This window comes from Bubalus kerabau, chromosome 15 (genome assembly GCF_029407905.1).
Source record: "Bubalus kerabau isolate K-KA32 ecotype Philippines breed swamp buffalo chromosome 15, PCC_UOA_SB_1v2, whole genome shotgun sequence".
Lineage (NCBI taxonomy): Eukaryota > Metazoa > Chordata > Mammalia > Artiodactyla > Bovidae > Bubalus > Bubalus kerabau.
Window position 1 is genome coordinate 37690505 of NC_073638.1, and position 16090 is coordinate 37706594.

At 41.4% G+C, this 16090-nt stretch overlaps 1 long non-coding RNA gene across 1 annotated transcript; it reads right to left on the reverse strand.

The window, feature by feature from the left end:
* Positions 1-6849: 6849 nt before the first annotated feature.
* LOC129628910 (uncharacterized) lies at positions 6850-13849 on the reverse strand. The gene is made up of 5 exons (XR_008702980.1): positions 13219-13849; positions 11806-11969; positions 11201-11328; positions 10571-10659; positions 6850-7358 (listed from the first exon to the last, which is right to left on the reverse strand). It is a non-coding gene; the product is annotated as an uncharacterized LOC129628910 (long non-coding RNA).
* Between the last annotated feature and the right edge of the window lie 2241 nt (positions 13850-16090).

Here is a 16090-nt window from a genome sequence, read left to right on the forward strand (position 1 = left end):
AAGGATGCCTGCTTTCACCACATTTATTCAACAATGTACTAGAAATTCTAATCAGCGCAATTAGGCAAGAAAAAGAAAAGACATTCAAATTGGAAATGAGGAAGTAAAATTATGTCTGTTCATAGATGATATGATTATATATATAGAACACTCTAAAGATTAAAAGAAAAACTGTTGGAGCTAGTAAATAAGTTCAACAGAGTAGTAGGCTATAAAGTCTGCACACAAAAACTAGTTGCATTTCTATACACTAATAATCTGAAAAGGTAATTGCAATTAAAAAAGTTCCATTTATAAGAGAATCAATAAGAATAAAATATTTACAAATTAACTAAGGAGGTGAAAGACTTGTACAACAGAAATACAAAACACTGCTGAAAGAAACTGTAAAAGATATAAAGAAATAGAAACACATTCCATGTTCATGTATTAGAAGACAATATTGTTAAGATGTCAAGGCCAGCCAACTGTTACCAAGGCTGTTGCCCCAGAATCTTACCCCTGACCTTCCCTCAAATGGAAACCAGTTGCTCTTATCTAAGCTGCAAAGAGAAAAATAAAACCAGTAGGAACAAACTAGGCCCAAGATGGTGGAAGACGTGACCTCCAGTAGGCCCGAGCCTTATTATACACTTATTGTAATACATCAGCATTCTAAATGACATACCCACCAGTGTCCAGACAGTTGACAATTGCCATGACAAAAACCTGAAAACCCAATAAAAGGGCTGAAAGAAGTGTTATATTCTGGGTCCAAACCACACCCCTGTTCATGGACAAGTCATGAATATTCTTCCCACTCTTCCTGAATCCCTCCTTTTTACCTTGACCCTCCTATGATTATGGAGCATCAAGGTATATATATATGGTGTTTCCACTGGAACAGGGCTGAGAACTTGATTTCCACTTTTTCATTCTTTGACCACTGAATAAAGCTTGTGCTGTTACAATCTCAACATTAGTTTTGTTATTAACTGTGGGAATCTTAGGAGAAAAAGAACCTCCCCACCTGAAGCAAGGGGTCTTAGTCCATGCTTAGTAACCAATTCAGTAACATAACCAATTTACAGATTCAATGCAATCTCTACAAAAATTCTAAGTATGTTTTTTGCAGAAATGAAAAATCCATTCTAAAATTCACATGGCACCTCAAAGGACCCTGAATGGCCAAAACATTCTTGGAAAAGAAGAACAAAACTGGAGGATTCACATTTCCTGATTTGAAAATTCACCACAAAGCTACAGTAATTAAAACAAAAAAAGTGGTATCATTATAAAGACAGACATATAGACCAACTGAAAAGAAAACTCAGAAATAATCCCTCACATTTATGATCAGATATTTGTTGACAAAGGTGCAAAGATATTCAATGGGTAAAGAGTTGTCTTTTTATCAATGGCACTGGGGAAACTGAAAATCCACATGTAAAAGAATGAAGTTGGACCCTTACCTGACACCATATACAAAAATCTATTTTAAAAAAATCAAAGATCAAATTTTAAGACCTAAAACTATAGCTCAGCTGGTAAAGAATCCACCTGCAATGCAGGAGACCCTGATTCAATTCCTGAGTCAGGAAGATCCCCTGGAGAAAGGATAGGCTACCCACTCCACTATTCTTAGGCTTCCCTTGTGGCTCAGACAGTTAAGAATTTGCCTGTAATGTGGGAGACCTGGGTTTGATCCCTGGGTTGGGAAGATCCTTGGAAGAGGGCATGGCAATCCACTCCAGTATTCTTGCCTGGAGAATCCCCATGGACAGAGGGGCCTGGCAGGCTACAGTCCACATGGTCGTAAAGAGTCAAACACAACTAAGCAACTAAGCACACAAAAAAACTATAAAACTCTTAGAAGAAAACATAGGGCAAAATCTTCATGGCAATGATTTCTGGGATATGACATCAAAAGCCCAAAAAACAAAGGAAAAAATAGACAAGTTGGACTGGATGAAAGTTTTTTTTTTTTAATTTTGCACATCAAAAGACAATACTAACAAAGTACATCATGAGAAACTCTGGACTGGAAGAAACACAAGCTGGAATCAAGATTGCCGGGAGAAATATCAATAACCTCAGATATGCAGATGACACCACCCTTATGGCAGAAAGTGAAGAGGAACTCAAAAGCCTCTTGATGAAAGTGAAAGAGAGTGAAAAAGTTGGCTTAAAGCTCAACATTCAGAAAACCAAGATCATGGCATCCGGTCCCATCACTTCATGGGAAATAGATGGGGAAACAGTGGAAACAGTGTCAGACTTTATTTTGGGGGCTCCAAAATCACTGCAGATGGTGACTACAGCCATGAAATTAAAAGACGCTTACTCCTTGGAAGGAAAGTTATGACTAACCTAGATAGCATATTGAAAAGCAAAGACATTACTTTGCCAACAAAGGTCGGGCTAGTCAAGGTTATGGTTTTTCCTGTGGTCATGTATGGATGCGAGAGTTGGACTGTGAAGAAGGCTGAGCGCTGAAGAATTGATGCTTTTGAACTGTGGTGTTGGAGAAGACTCTTGAGAGTCCCTTGGACTGCAAGGAGATCCAACCAGTCCATTCTGAAGGAGATCAGCCCTGGGATTTCTTTGGAAGGAATGATGCTAAAGCTGAAACTCCAGTACTTTGGCCACCTCATGCGAAGAGTTGACTCATTGGAAAAGACTCTGATGCTGGGAGGGATTCGGGGCAGGAGGAGAAGGGGATGACAGAGGATGAGATGGCTGGATGGCATCACTGACTCGATGGACGTGAGTCTGAGTGTTGGTGATGGACAGGGAGGCCTGGCGTGCTGCAATTCATGGGGTCGCAAAGAGTCGGACACAACTGAGCGACTGAACTGAACTGAACTGAACAAAGTAAAAAGGCAACCCACCAAATGGGACAGAGTATTTGCAAATCATATATCTGATAAATGATTAACATCCAGAATATAAAAAGATTACCTAAAACTGAACAACACAAAAATAACCTGATTTAAAAATGTACAAGGGCCTTGAATAAACATTTCTTCAAAGATACACAAGTGGCCAATAAGCACGTGAAAAGATGTTCAACATCGCTAATTGTAGGGAAAGGCAAATCAAAAGCATAGTAAGATATCACATCACATTAGGATAGCTACTATATAAAAAATTTTTTTAAAAAATAACAGTGTTGGTGAGCATTTGGAGAAACTGGAAATCTTATGCACTATTGGCAGAAACATAAAATGATACAACCACTGGAAAATAGTAAGGTGTTTCTTCAAAAATTAAAATAGAATTACTATATGAACCAGCAATTCTACTACTGTGTATATATCCAAATTGAAGACAATATCTTATAGAAATTTTTGTACACCTATGTTCATTTTTCACAGTAGCTAAAATATGTAAATAAGCCAAGTGTTCAATGGATGAACGAGTGAGCAAAATGTGGTATAAACATATAATGGAATATTATTCAGCCTTTAAAAAGGAAGGAAATTCTGATACATGCTATAGCAAAGATAAAGCTGAACCTTGAGGACATTATGTCAAGTGAAATAAGCAGTCCCTCCAAATCAAATATGATTTCCTTTATATACAATTCTTAGAATAGTCAAAAACAGAGACAGAAAGTAGAACAGTGGTTGCCAGAGTCTGGTAAGAATGCAGTTACAGTTTAATGGGCACAGAGTTTCAATTTTACAAGATGAAAAGAGTAATGTTTGCAAAATTATGAATATATTTGGGTTTCCCTGATGGCTCACTCAGTAAAGAATCTGCCTACAATGTAGGAGACATGGTTTCAATCACTGGGTCAGGAAGATCCCCTAAAGAAGGGATGGCTATCCACCTCAGTATTCTTGCCTGGAGAATTCCATAGACAGGGAGCCTGGCAGGCTACAGTCCATGAGGTCATAAACAGTAAGACATGACTGAGTGGCTAACACTTTCATTTTTAAAAAAACAAATATATTTAATACCACTGAACTATATACTTAAAAACGTAAGATGGTACATTTAAATGTAATATGGTTAAGATGATAAATTTTGTTACGTCTACTTTATCACACTAAAATACTGAAACAATAAAACAGAAACGCTTTGTTGTCACCATCTCATACAATCCCCAATCAAGAGTAAATCCTGAGCACATTTGCATTTTCTGTTTGATCTCTGTCTAGTTGAGAAGGCAAACTACTGGGACATTGACTTGCCTAATTTTATCTGGTGAACAAAATCAATTTCCAGATAGAGATGTCCTGGAAGCCAGGAATAGGGTGAGGCAAATGAGGCACTTGCTTCCATTGCAAAACTAAAAGGGGTGCCAAAAATCTCAGGACCCAAGGCAAATATTTTAATATAATATATATAAAGATAAAAACTGATGTGAAAAAAATCCACGATAAAACATCTAACTTTTGAATAAAGACCAGATTTGACAGGGCAAAGAATAGGGTGAGGTGAGCAAGGCAGGTTCATGTAAGTGCCAGGTCCCATCATGCCTTCATTTAAAATGCTGATACTTTGTTCATCACAGATTTTTACAATAATTTTTGTTTTTTAAAATACTTCATTAACCAATGTATACGTTGCTGTCTCAGTTTTTGTCACTGTGTTAAATTTGGCACTACAGGAGAATGTCTCACTTGCTCAACCTGACCCAGGCCTACTTACCAGCTTTTGCAAGTACCACTTCTTCATCCAAGTTCAAACAGTTCATGTGATCCAGATCCATTTGTTTTTGGAGGTGTTTGTCAGCTTTGATTCAGTACACCTGGCTTGCCTTGTGACTCCAGCTCTTCAGTGGGTTCAAAAAATTATGATTTGGGAGGGTTGGGAGGGAGGCTCAAGAAGGTGGTGACACGTGTGTGTGTGTATGTGTGTATATATATCTGATTCATGTGTTGTACAGCAGAGGCTAACACAACACTGTAAAGCAATTATACTCTAATTAAAAAATAATTTTTAAAAATTATGATTTAGAAATTAACCAGCTTTTTCTCATTGTTGGAGTGACACTCTGGTTGCTTTCTAGATCCTAAACAGGAATAGAACTTTCTTTTAAATTACCATTTTAACCATTTTTAATTGTACAATTCAGTGGCATGTAGTTTATTCACAATGTTAAGTAACCATCACCACTACCCATTTCCAAAATTTGTCATCCAAAATGGAAACTCTGTGTCCATTAGATAATAACTCCCCTTTCCTTCCTCTCTCCAGCTCTTGATAACCTATATTATACTTTCTGTCTCTATAAATTTGCCTCTTCTGGATACATACAGCATATTGATAGAATCATACAATATTTGTCATTTTGTGCATGACATTTCATTTAGCACAATGTCCTCAAAATTTGTCAATATTGTAGCTTGTGACAGAATTTCACTTTTTTTAAAAAACTGAATCTATTCCACTGTGTGCACATACACATTTCATTTATCTGTTCATCTGTTGATGGACACTTGGGTTGTTTCCACTTTTTGGCTTTTGTGAATAATGCTGCTATGAACACTAGTGAACAAAATATCTGCTTAAACCCCTGCTTTCAATTATTAGGGGTATGCAACAAGAAGTATCATTTTTTTAAATGTAAAATTGTTTGGTTTTAAATGTCATATAAACATATTACTAAAATTCAGAAAGGAGAAAAATTTTTTACACAATTACTGTATTTTTTTCCCTGAGTTTCATTCCCATTTATTTTTGTCTCCTTTAACAATAATATACTATTTTGGGTTCCCTGGGGAAGCTGAATTGGATATTTGCATGCAGAAAGTGTACAAGGGTGTACTTCTAGATCAACAGCTGTCAGGGAGTGTAAAAAGGGTTTTGGGCAGAGAGGAAAGTTAAAATGACAAGGAAGGCTTCCACTTTTCCCTGACCCCCTGAAAGCTGGGTCAGGACTTCAGACTTGTACCTCCTCTAGACAAACAGCCTGGGTCTTTCTACCTTCCTGGACTAGTGCAGTTTTGATGGCATATGACCCATGCAATCACACAGGCCCCCCACACTCAGAAGAGCCCCATGTCTTAGTTTAATTATCCGTTGTCACAGTCATTTGTAACTTTCTTAATTTTTAAAATTTTTAAAAATTATTTTTAATTTTTTATGTTGCCTTCTTAATTTTTAAACAAGGTTCATTTAAAGTGTTTTCATTAAACACTTGTTTCATTAAACAAGGTTTTAAACATGTTCATTTTCACTGGGACTTGCAAATTATATAGCTAGTTCTGTCCTCAACCATACATTGAATGAGAATGATTCCCAGGGAAGGATTCAGATCTTGAACATGGCAACCCTCTTTGTCTGAGAGCCATTCTCTTCTGAGACTCATCTGGGAGTTATCAGCCACATATACACAGTGACTGGAGCAATGCAAGCTTCAGTCCTGATGGCAAGATTTAGATGGCAAATTCCCTATATGGGAATAGATCTAAAAAAGAGTGGATATATATATGTGTGTGTATGTGTGTATATATATATATGTATGTATAACTAGTTCACTGCGCTGTACAGCAGAAGCTGACACAATGTTGTAAATCATCTATACTCTAATAAAAAATAAAAAATAAAGAAATCTCTGATTTAGATCATCAACTTCGGTTGGGGGAATGGGAGAGGGGGTTACCACCCCACCAAGCAATTCTTCAACACTAGCTGGATGTCCTACAATTCAACTCAATTCTGGTATTGTCTACCTGGAGATAGCATCAGATCCTAGGTTAAGTGTTCAGTCTCACAAGACGGTGCTCTTCCACACACAATTCAGACACCAACTACAAGTTCAGGTTGTCAACTGGCTTCTTATGGATCAAAGGTCCCCATGACCTTCTCTTAGAGTCCGATTGATAGAGTGGCTCACAAAACTTAGAAAAACATTTTATTAACTAGAATTAAGGTCATTTCCAGCAAATTTGGAAAACTCAGCAGTGGCCACGGGACTGGAAAAGGTCAGTTTTCATTCCAGTCCCTAGGAAAGGCAATGCCAAAGAATGCTCAAACTACTGCACAATTGCACTCATCTCACAAGCTAGCAACGGAAAAGGCAATGGCACCCCACTCCAGTACTCTTGCCTGGAAATTCCCATGGATGGAGGAGCCTGGTGGGCTGCAGTCCATGGGGTCACGAAGAGTTGGACACAACTGAGCGACATCCCTTTCACTTTTCACTTTCATGCAATGGAGAAGGAAATGGCAACCCACTCCAGTGTTCTTGCCTGGAGAATCCCAGGGACGGAAGAGCCTGGTAGGCTTCCATCTCTGGGGTCGCAGAGTTGGACATGACTGAAGCAACTTAGCAGCAGCAGCAGCACACGCTAGCAAAATAATGCTCAAGATTCTCCAAGCCAGGCTTCAGCAATACATGAACTGTGAACTTCCAGATGTTCAAGCTGGTTTTAGAAAAGGCAGAGAAACCAGAAATCAAGTTTCCAACATCTGCTGGATCATCAAAAAAGCAAGAGAGTTCCAGAAAAATATCTACTTCTGCTTTACTGACTATGCCAAAGCCTTTGACTGTGTGGATCACAATAAACTGTGGAAAATTCTGAAAGAGATGGGAATAACAGACCACCTGCCCCTTGAGAAACCTGTATGCAGGTCAAGAAGCAACAGTTAGAACTGGACATGGAACAACAGACTGGTTCCAAATAGGAAAAGGAGTACGTCAAGGCTGTATATTGTCACCCTGCTTATTTAACTTATATGCAGAGTACATCATGAGAAACGCTGGACTGGATGAAGCACAAGCTGGAATCAAGATTGCCAGGAGAAATATCAATAACCTCAGATATGCAGATGATACCACCCTTATGGCAGAAAGTGAAGAGGAACTAAAAAGCCTCTTGATGAAAGTGAAAGAGGAGAGTGAAAAAGTTGGCTTAAAGCTCCACATTCAGAAAACTAAGATCATGGCATCCGGTCCCATCATTTCATGGCAAATAGATGGAGAAACAGTGGAAACAGTGGCTGACTTTATTTTTGGGGGCTCCAAAATCACTGAAGATGGTGATTGCAGCCACGAAATAAAAAGATGCTTACTCCTCGGAAGGAAAGTTATGACCAACCTAAACAGCATATTAAAAGGCAAAGACATTACTTTGCCAACAAAGGTCCGGCTAGTCAAGGCTATGGCTTTTCCAGTAGTCATGTATGGACGTGAGAGTTGGACTGTAAAGAAAGCTGAGCACCGAAGAATTGATGCTTTTCTACTATGGTGTTGGAGAAGACTCTTGAGAGTCCCTTGAACTGCAAGGAGATCCAACCAGTCCATCCTAAAGGAGATCCATCCTGGGTGTTCACTGGAAGGACTGATGTTGAAGCTGAAACTCCAATACTTTGGCCACCTGATGCGAAGAGCTGACTCATTTGAAAAGACCTTGATTCTGGGAAAGATTGAGGGCAGGAGGAGAAGGGGATGACGGAGGATGAGATGGCTGGATGGCATCACTGACTCAATGGACATGAGTTTGGGTAAATTCCTGGAGTTGGTGATGGACAGGGAGGCCTGGCGTGCGGCAGTCCATGGGGTCGCAAAGAGTCAGACATGACTGAGTGACTGAACTGAACTGTACTGACTGAAGGATATAACTTCCAAACAGCCAGAACAAAGAGATGCATGGGGCAAGGTATATGGGAAAGGGCATGAAGTTTCCACGATTCTCCAGTCATGCTACTCTCCCTGTATCCCTATATATTTGACAACATGGAAGCTCTCTGAACCCCATCTTTTTTGGATTTTTATGGAGGGCTTGTTACACAGGCATGATTGATTAAATCGTTGGCCACTGGTGATTAAATTCAAATTTAGCCCCACTTTACTGCCAGAAGGTCAGGGAGTGGGACTGAAAGTTCCAACCTCTAATCCTGTGGCTGGCTCCTGGCAACCAGCTGGCATCTTTGGGAGCACACCAAAGTTACATTAATATAACAAAAGACATCTTTATCATTCTCTTTGCTTAGGAAATGCCTAGGGTTTTACTACTTCTGTGCTGGAAAAAGGACAAAGGCCAAATGCCAAATATATATTTCTCATTATAAATCACAATTATCATGCTGCTAAAATGCCTTTTTTTCAAAGTGTTCATTTCTCCTGGGAAAATATTTACTGAAAAACTGTATTTAGGAACTTAGGTTTAAATACAGCTTTTGGATTGATCCATGTGCAAGCAAGACACTGTTTTTTTAAGCCTGGCCCTTCCTCTATCTTGGCAGGATTTGAAGATCTCTAATTAACTAAACTGTTCCAAATTGTACAGAGATCATAATTTTTCTGTAGAGAGCCAAAAGCTTTCTATGAAAGGACCTACTGTGAGAGAAAATAGAAAGAAAATGAAGTGGTTGCCAGCTTGAGGTATATAGGATATTATCAGAGAGAACGATGACACCTGTATTTGGGGAGCTGACAAATTTAGGAAGCAAGGTACCCAAATGCGAATTTTACTTAGTGATCTGGCAATAATGCAATGTGATGGTTAATCTTCTGTGTCCATTTGACTGGGCCAAGGAATGCTCAGATAGTTGATTACACCTTATTTCTAAGTGTATCCTTAAAGACTTTAAAGAATGAATTTTGTTTTATCCACTTTCCTTTCCCTTTCTACCTGGAACACAATGTCCCATAGAAGACCAATAACTTGAGAAATATATCAGTAAAACTTGCTGTCAACATCATAGAGATAATAAGTCCTTGGTTATAAACTGGTTCTATGACACAGACAGCAATTTCTGATCCCAACACTTACCACATTTCTTGTTATACAGGCTTATAGAACTGTTTCTTTACATCATAAAACTTAACTGCTTGTAATGATATATCTATTTGTGATTATTTGATTGATGTACTCATCCCCCCTGCAACAGACTAAATCCCAGGAGAGTGAGGACCATGACTGGTTTTGCTCACCATTACATCTCCAGCATCTAATCTAGGAGGTGCTCAATAATTCTGTGATGAATGACTGAAGAAACATGTGTCAAGTCCAGAGCATGTGTCTGGTTCTACTGATGCTGTCTTGTGTGATCTTGAACAGAGAATTACATTTCCACTTAGTCTCAGATACCATGCTTGGAAGAGGGTCTTCAACAAGATGGTCACTAAGTGTTTGTCCATCCACTTAAGACTTGTAATCTCTTTAAATACAAGGAATGAAACAGAAGATGTCAAGATTAGAAGACGGTCCAGTAGAGTGCTGGAGGAAAGGCAATGGCTGAGGGTGATTGGCTGAGCATCCCCAAGAAACAGTATGAATGATTCCTGGATGAAGTGTAACCTCTCTATGGCCTTTGGGAAGGCAAAGAAGTTTCTCACTGAAAATCTCTTTTTTTTCTTTCTGTATCCCTTTCTTAAATTTCCACACCTACCACCATCAACATGACCATGCTAAAAACTCCAACAAATCAGAATCATCATGCCTTCCATTCTGTCCTGCCTCTAAGAAAATGTTGGAAAAAACATATTCACATTGTAAGTACAGTTTTAAGAACTTTGTAAGACTTTATCCTTCTGCCATCAGGGTTTGCATTTTCCAATTCAACTTGTTTTAGAGAATGTTTAACTTATAAATTAATTGGCAAAGATTTCAGGCAAAGGAGGGGGGGGTACCTTTTTTAGTGGTAAAGGAGAGCTTCATGAAGCTTCTTAAATCTCACCCAGGGGCTCCAGTGCTCTGCCAGTCACCTTGGTGTTCACTCCTAGGAACGCATGAAAAATCAAATGAACAAACCAACTTCCTATGTATCACTTTGTAATCAGATCATTTGGGTACCCTACATCTCAGGGTCAGAAATAAGGTAAGGCTTGTAAGGCACTCACCTTATGAGCAAAATTTAAGTGGGCGTCAAAAAGCTCAGTAATTAAGGTATTTTAATGTAACACTTGAAAATCAAAATTAATGCAAAATTCCATGATGAACAAAATATCAAATTTTTAATGACCCAACATCAGTATTGTTGATTTTTCTTCTTTTGCCTCAGGCTCTAGGCACTTCCTTGACTCTCACTCCCTTCCATTCTGATGAAACAGTAACTGAGTGCACTAATGAAATTGTGCCTTTTTCATCATTGTGTGCTGGGGGAGGAAGGCTGTTGGGAGGGCACCCAGGGCCCAGGCCAGGGGAGCAGGCATCCAAGAATTGGCAGGAAATCCTCAGAATGAATCCTGGAGGGAGACTCCCAAGGCCCAAGAGGGAGAGAAGCTTTTGCTGGAACACAACAGTCCGATTGAAACCTTTACCTGTCTGCACACAAAGATGCCAGAGCCACGTGCAGGGTTTTCACATTCTGCCCAGCATACTGAAGACAGGATCTCTGCCATGAAACAATGAAATCCTCCATTTCCTGTTCTACCAGAACCTCTCCAACCTGAAAAAATCCAGAAACACAATATTGGTTGTTTTCTATCACTCTAGGAGCAAATGTTGGAAGGGCAGACAAAAAGAGTGATTTCTCGTTGCTGAGTGCTGAAGGAACACAATAAATGATGAAAATGATGACAGGGAAAGATCTGTGTTCTGAGAGACTTTCAGTGAGTCCTGAAGACCTCCCACACACAGTGTCCCTAAGGGGCAGTGGGGGTGGGGATGAAGCCTCTCATCAGGGCTGTTAGTGAGTCAGGCTGCCGTCAAGGCTTCAGTTCTCCTCTGCTTAGGTAGGCAGGGGGGAAATGCCAAACAGAATTGCTTCTTACTTTACAGGAGAATATTTTTGGAATGGAAATTAATCCTTTTTGAAAATAAATGATGAAAGGGGGCCACTCCTGAATCAAGTACCATACTGTGTAACATCTGCGGCCAGCCAGACACCAGCAGGATGATGTTGGGGAAGGCTGACAGGGCTGACCTCAGACATCCAGTAGGTGTTATCATTCCACTCCTGGTGCCTCCGAATCACTGTGCTCCGCTGGCAATGCCAATATCCATCCTGGGCCACCTACACTGACCCTTGGTTAGACATTGAGGACTAAGTTTAGCAATGACTTCTCATACTATTTTTTTTCCATTTTCCTAGAAGACCAGAAAGTGAAAAGATAGGTATCCTCAGTTAATCACATAAATATCTCACAATCATCACAACTGTTAAAGCATCACAAACAAAAATGCCTCATACCATAAGGAGGAACAATCAGACAAGGAGGTAAAATAATATGATTATTTTCTTTTTGCATTGATGGGTCAATTCTTTAACGGAGAATCTAAAGATTATCCCGCTGAGCTAAAGACCACAGTGCTGATAATTGCCGTCCCACTCTTCCAGGCTGAAATAAGCAGACCTGGTTCCTAAAAGGATACCCACAGAAACCGCTGACCGCTAGGGACGCAAGATGCGCCCGGCCCTGTGAGGGAGGCGGTGCTGTCACGTGTTCCAGGCTCAAGCGTCAACACTCCAGAAAAGGCCTCCAGGATCAGTGCCCAGGGCTTCCCTCATAGCTCAGTCGGTAAAGAATCTGCCTGCAATGCAGGAGACCCAGGTTCAATTCCTGGGTCGGGAAGATCCCCTGGAGAAGGAAATGGCAATCCACTCCAGTATTCTTGCCTGGAAAATCCCATGGGCAGAGGAGCCTGGCGGGCTACAGTCCATGGGATTGCAAGAGTCGGACAAGACTTTGCGACTAAACCACCACCACCACCACCATCAGTGCCCAACCAGCTGTGGCTTGCCTAGAACTGCGCCCAGACCCAGAGAACCACACGCCCTCTGCACAGCAGATTCTGAGCTCGGAAACGTGGGGAGAAACTGGGCCCGCGGGCCCTAGGCTCAGCCAGCCAATGTCATGGAGGTGGGGCGGGACCTCCAGTTCTGCGGGCCAACGGGATACTGCAGGACTTCACAGCTTCAGGCCAGGGCCAGGTGGGAACCTCACAGACTGAGGCTTTCGCGGAGGTCCTTGGCAGCACTCTTTCTGCTATTCTTTGCGCTGGGGGTTCGCCAGCATGGCAGTCGGGGCTACCATTTATCAGCAACATCTACTTGCTGGCAGTCTTGGCCGAGCTCCCCTATGTCTACGCGAAAAAGCAGAGCCAGGTGTATCATGAGGTACAGCCTCGTGTATCATGAGGTACAGCCTGGGACAGAGAGGACCAGGGCCTTCCTCCCGGGTGGGCTGACGCTTGTGGGCGCGAGCTGTCGGGACTCCTCTACGTGTGCCAATGGCATAGAGAGAGGCCCGCTTCCTGGGTCGGCGTGGGGGGGCGAGGTCCTTACTCCGCGAGGCAGCTGTGAGAAGAAGCCCAGCCAGCCGCGAGCCCCACCCACCTAATGCCTGCGGGATCACGCCTGCGGGGGGATTTTCCTTGCAGCTGAGGGCGCCGAGGTGCTGCTCCCGCGCCTGCGCAGTGAGGTCCCAGGCCCGCCGGTTGCCCCGTCGGGCTTGAAGGGAGCTTTCCTCCACGCGCCGACTCAACGCCAGGCTTCTCGACCATAATGAGCGGCATTCCCTGTGAAGGTTACCTTCCGCCAACGATTTCTGGAGAAACCAGGCGTCCTAGAAAGAACTGAGTTAACAGTTAATAAGATGTCTTTGGCTGTCTGCATTTGAGAACGGCTGGTCTAGGCGTCTGCTGTGAGGAGGAGAGAGCGCAGGTGAAGGCCTCGGGAAATGACTGTGAAAGAGCGAATGAATTAATGAGTGAAGATCAGTGAGGAGTACCACTGCTATCCTGTCTGCCAGGAGACCGGAGAGTCCCCGCAGCAAACTCGAAGCCTTCGCCGGCGGGAGGGCCAACCTCCCTTGCAGTGCGGACGTCAGGGGGCAGATCCTCCGGTCCTTCCCATTAAACTGAGGAGGAAACAGCTGTACAGACCTGCTGAGTGACTTGCAGGCCGCCACACAGCTGCGAACAAGCAGGGGAAAGGCCAGAATGCTAGCTTGCCTTTGAGAAAGCAGAAGTTTCCAGATCATTCCCTGATGCAGCTGACTTGTTTTCTTTTGAATCCATTCTGTTAAAAGAAACTACCAGCTAGACTGTACCAGGTGCTGGGGATGAAAAGGTGAAGAAAGCAATCACAGGCCGATTTTAGGTGCAGTCTAGTGAGAGAAAAAGAAAAATTAATCTGACAATCGACCACAAATATTATGTGTTTTGAAGGGAAAGTACCGCAGGGCTATTTGGCAATTGTGGTGTTTTAGGTTTGGGCTTGAATCCGTATTTAAACAGATTTTTACAAGAATTATTCTAGGTTTCTGCAGTTCACTAATGGTTTATATCGCAACAGGGAAGCTGGACTTAAATATATATAATTCTTATATTTTGTTTTCCATCCTCCAGTTCTCAAGTGTATTTCCATGGTTTTGATTTTTCATATTTGATCTCTGGTGTGTTGGTATGAAGCATCATCAGTATTACAGAGAAATCAGAAGTTATTAAAGCACAGGAACAGAGGTTGAGTCCTGTTTCATCAGACAAAACTTGACCTTTACTTGTCTGAATCTTAATTTTTCCTGATATGCATAATGGTGGTAATAGTAACTGAACACAGTTAAGTGCTACTCAGATGTTCTTGGTTATTAATTACAGAGCAATTTATTAAGGCTACAAAGTACACAGTGTTTTACAACCAGTTATGTGAAATGGTGTTATGCAGAATAGAAAATTGTTTTTCATACATAGATATTTGAACTGAAAGGAATTCTGTATTTACTATGGGAAAGTGGGTATTTTAAGTCTCATAATAGATTACAAATTATAAATGTGTTGGAAACTGTCTTCTGGCATAGGCAGATCTGGTACAATAGATAAGAATTTGATATAAGTAACCAGTTTTATGGAATACCAGACCACCTGACCTGCCTCTTGAGAAATCTGTATGCAGGTCAGGAAGCAACAGTTAGAACTGGACATGGAACAACAGACTGGTTCCAAATAGGAAAAGGAGTACGCCAAGGCTGTATATTGTCACCCTGCTTATTTAATTTATATGCAGAGTACATCATGAGAAATGCTGGGCTGGAAGAAACACAAGCTGGAATCAAGATTGCCAGGAGAAATATCAATAACCTCAGATATGCAGATGACACCACCCTTATGGCAGAAAGTGAAGAGGAACTCAAAAGCCTCTTGATGAAAGTGAAAGAGGAGAGTGAAAAAGTTGGCTTAAAGCTCCACATTCAGAAAATGAAGATCATGGCATCCGGTCCCATCACTTCATGGGAAATAGATGGGGAAACAGTGGAAACAGTGTCAGACTTTATTTTTTGGGCTCCAAAATCACTGCAGATGGTGACTACAGCCATGAAATTAAAAGACACTTACTCCTTGGAAGGAAGATTATAACCAACCTAGATAGCATACTCAAAAGCAGAGACATTACTTTGCCAACAAAGGTCCATCTAGTCAAAGCTATGGTTTTTCCAGTGGTCATGTATGGATGTGAGAGTTGGATTGTGAAGAAGGCTGAGCGCCGAAGAATTGATGCTTTTGAACTGTGGTGTTGGAGAAGACTCTTGAGAGTCCCTTGGACTGCAAGGAGATCCAACCAGTCCATTCTGAAGGAGATCAGCCCTGGGATTTCTTTGGAGGGAATGATGCTGAGGCTGAAACTCCAGTACTTTGGCCACCTCATGCAAAGTGTTGACTCATTGGAAAAGACTCTGATGCTGGGAGGGATTGGGGGCAGGAGGAGAAGGGGACGACAGAGGATGAGATGGCTGGATGGCATCACTGACTCGATGGACGTGAGCCTGAATGAACTCTGGGAGTTGGTGATGGATGGGGAGGCCTGGTGTGCTGTGATTCATGGGGTTGCAAAGAGTTGCACACGACTGAGCAACTAAACTGAACTGAACCAGTTTTATTGCTGGTACAACTGTGTGGGGAAACCATAGCACTTTACAAAGAGGGCTCTTTTACTCTAGATCGAATAGGATTAAACTGATATTATGTGCAAGAGGAACAGAGCAAAAGGAGAAAGGAGTAAAAACTAAAAGCGTTGTATGAATTGAAGACATTGTTTGCCTAAATCTGCCTTAGGTAGCTTTCAACTGAAGTCTTAACATGTTAACCCTTTAAGCTACTTGCTCTTTCTCTTAGTTGTGAAACAGCCCATTGTCTTAGATATTTTTCAACTTTGACAAAGTCTTAAAGTTGGTATGAACTGTCAAAATACTGTAACTTTTTAGGAAGTGGGA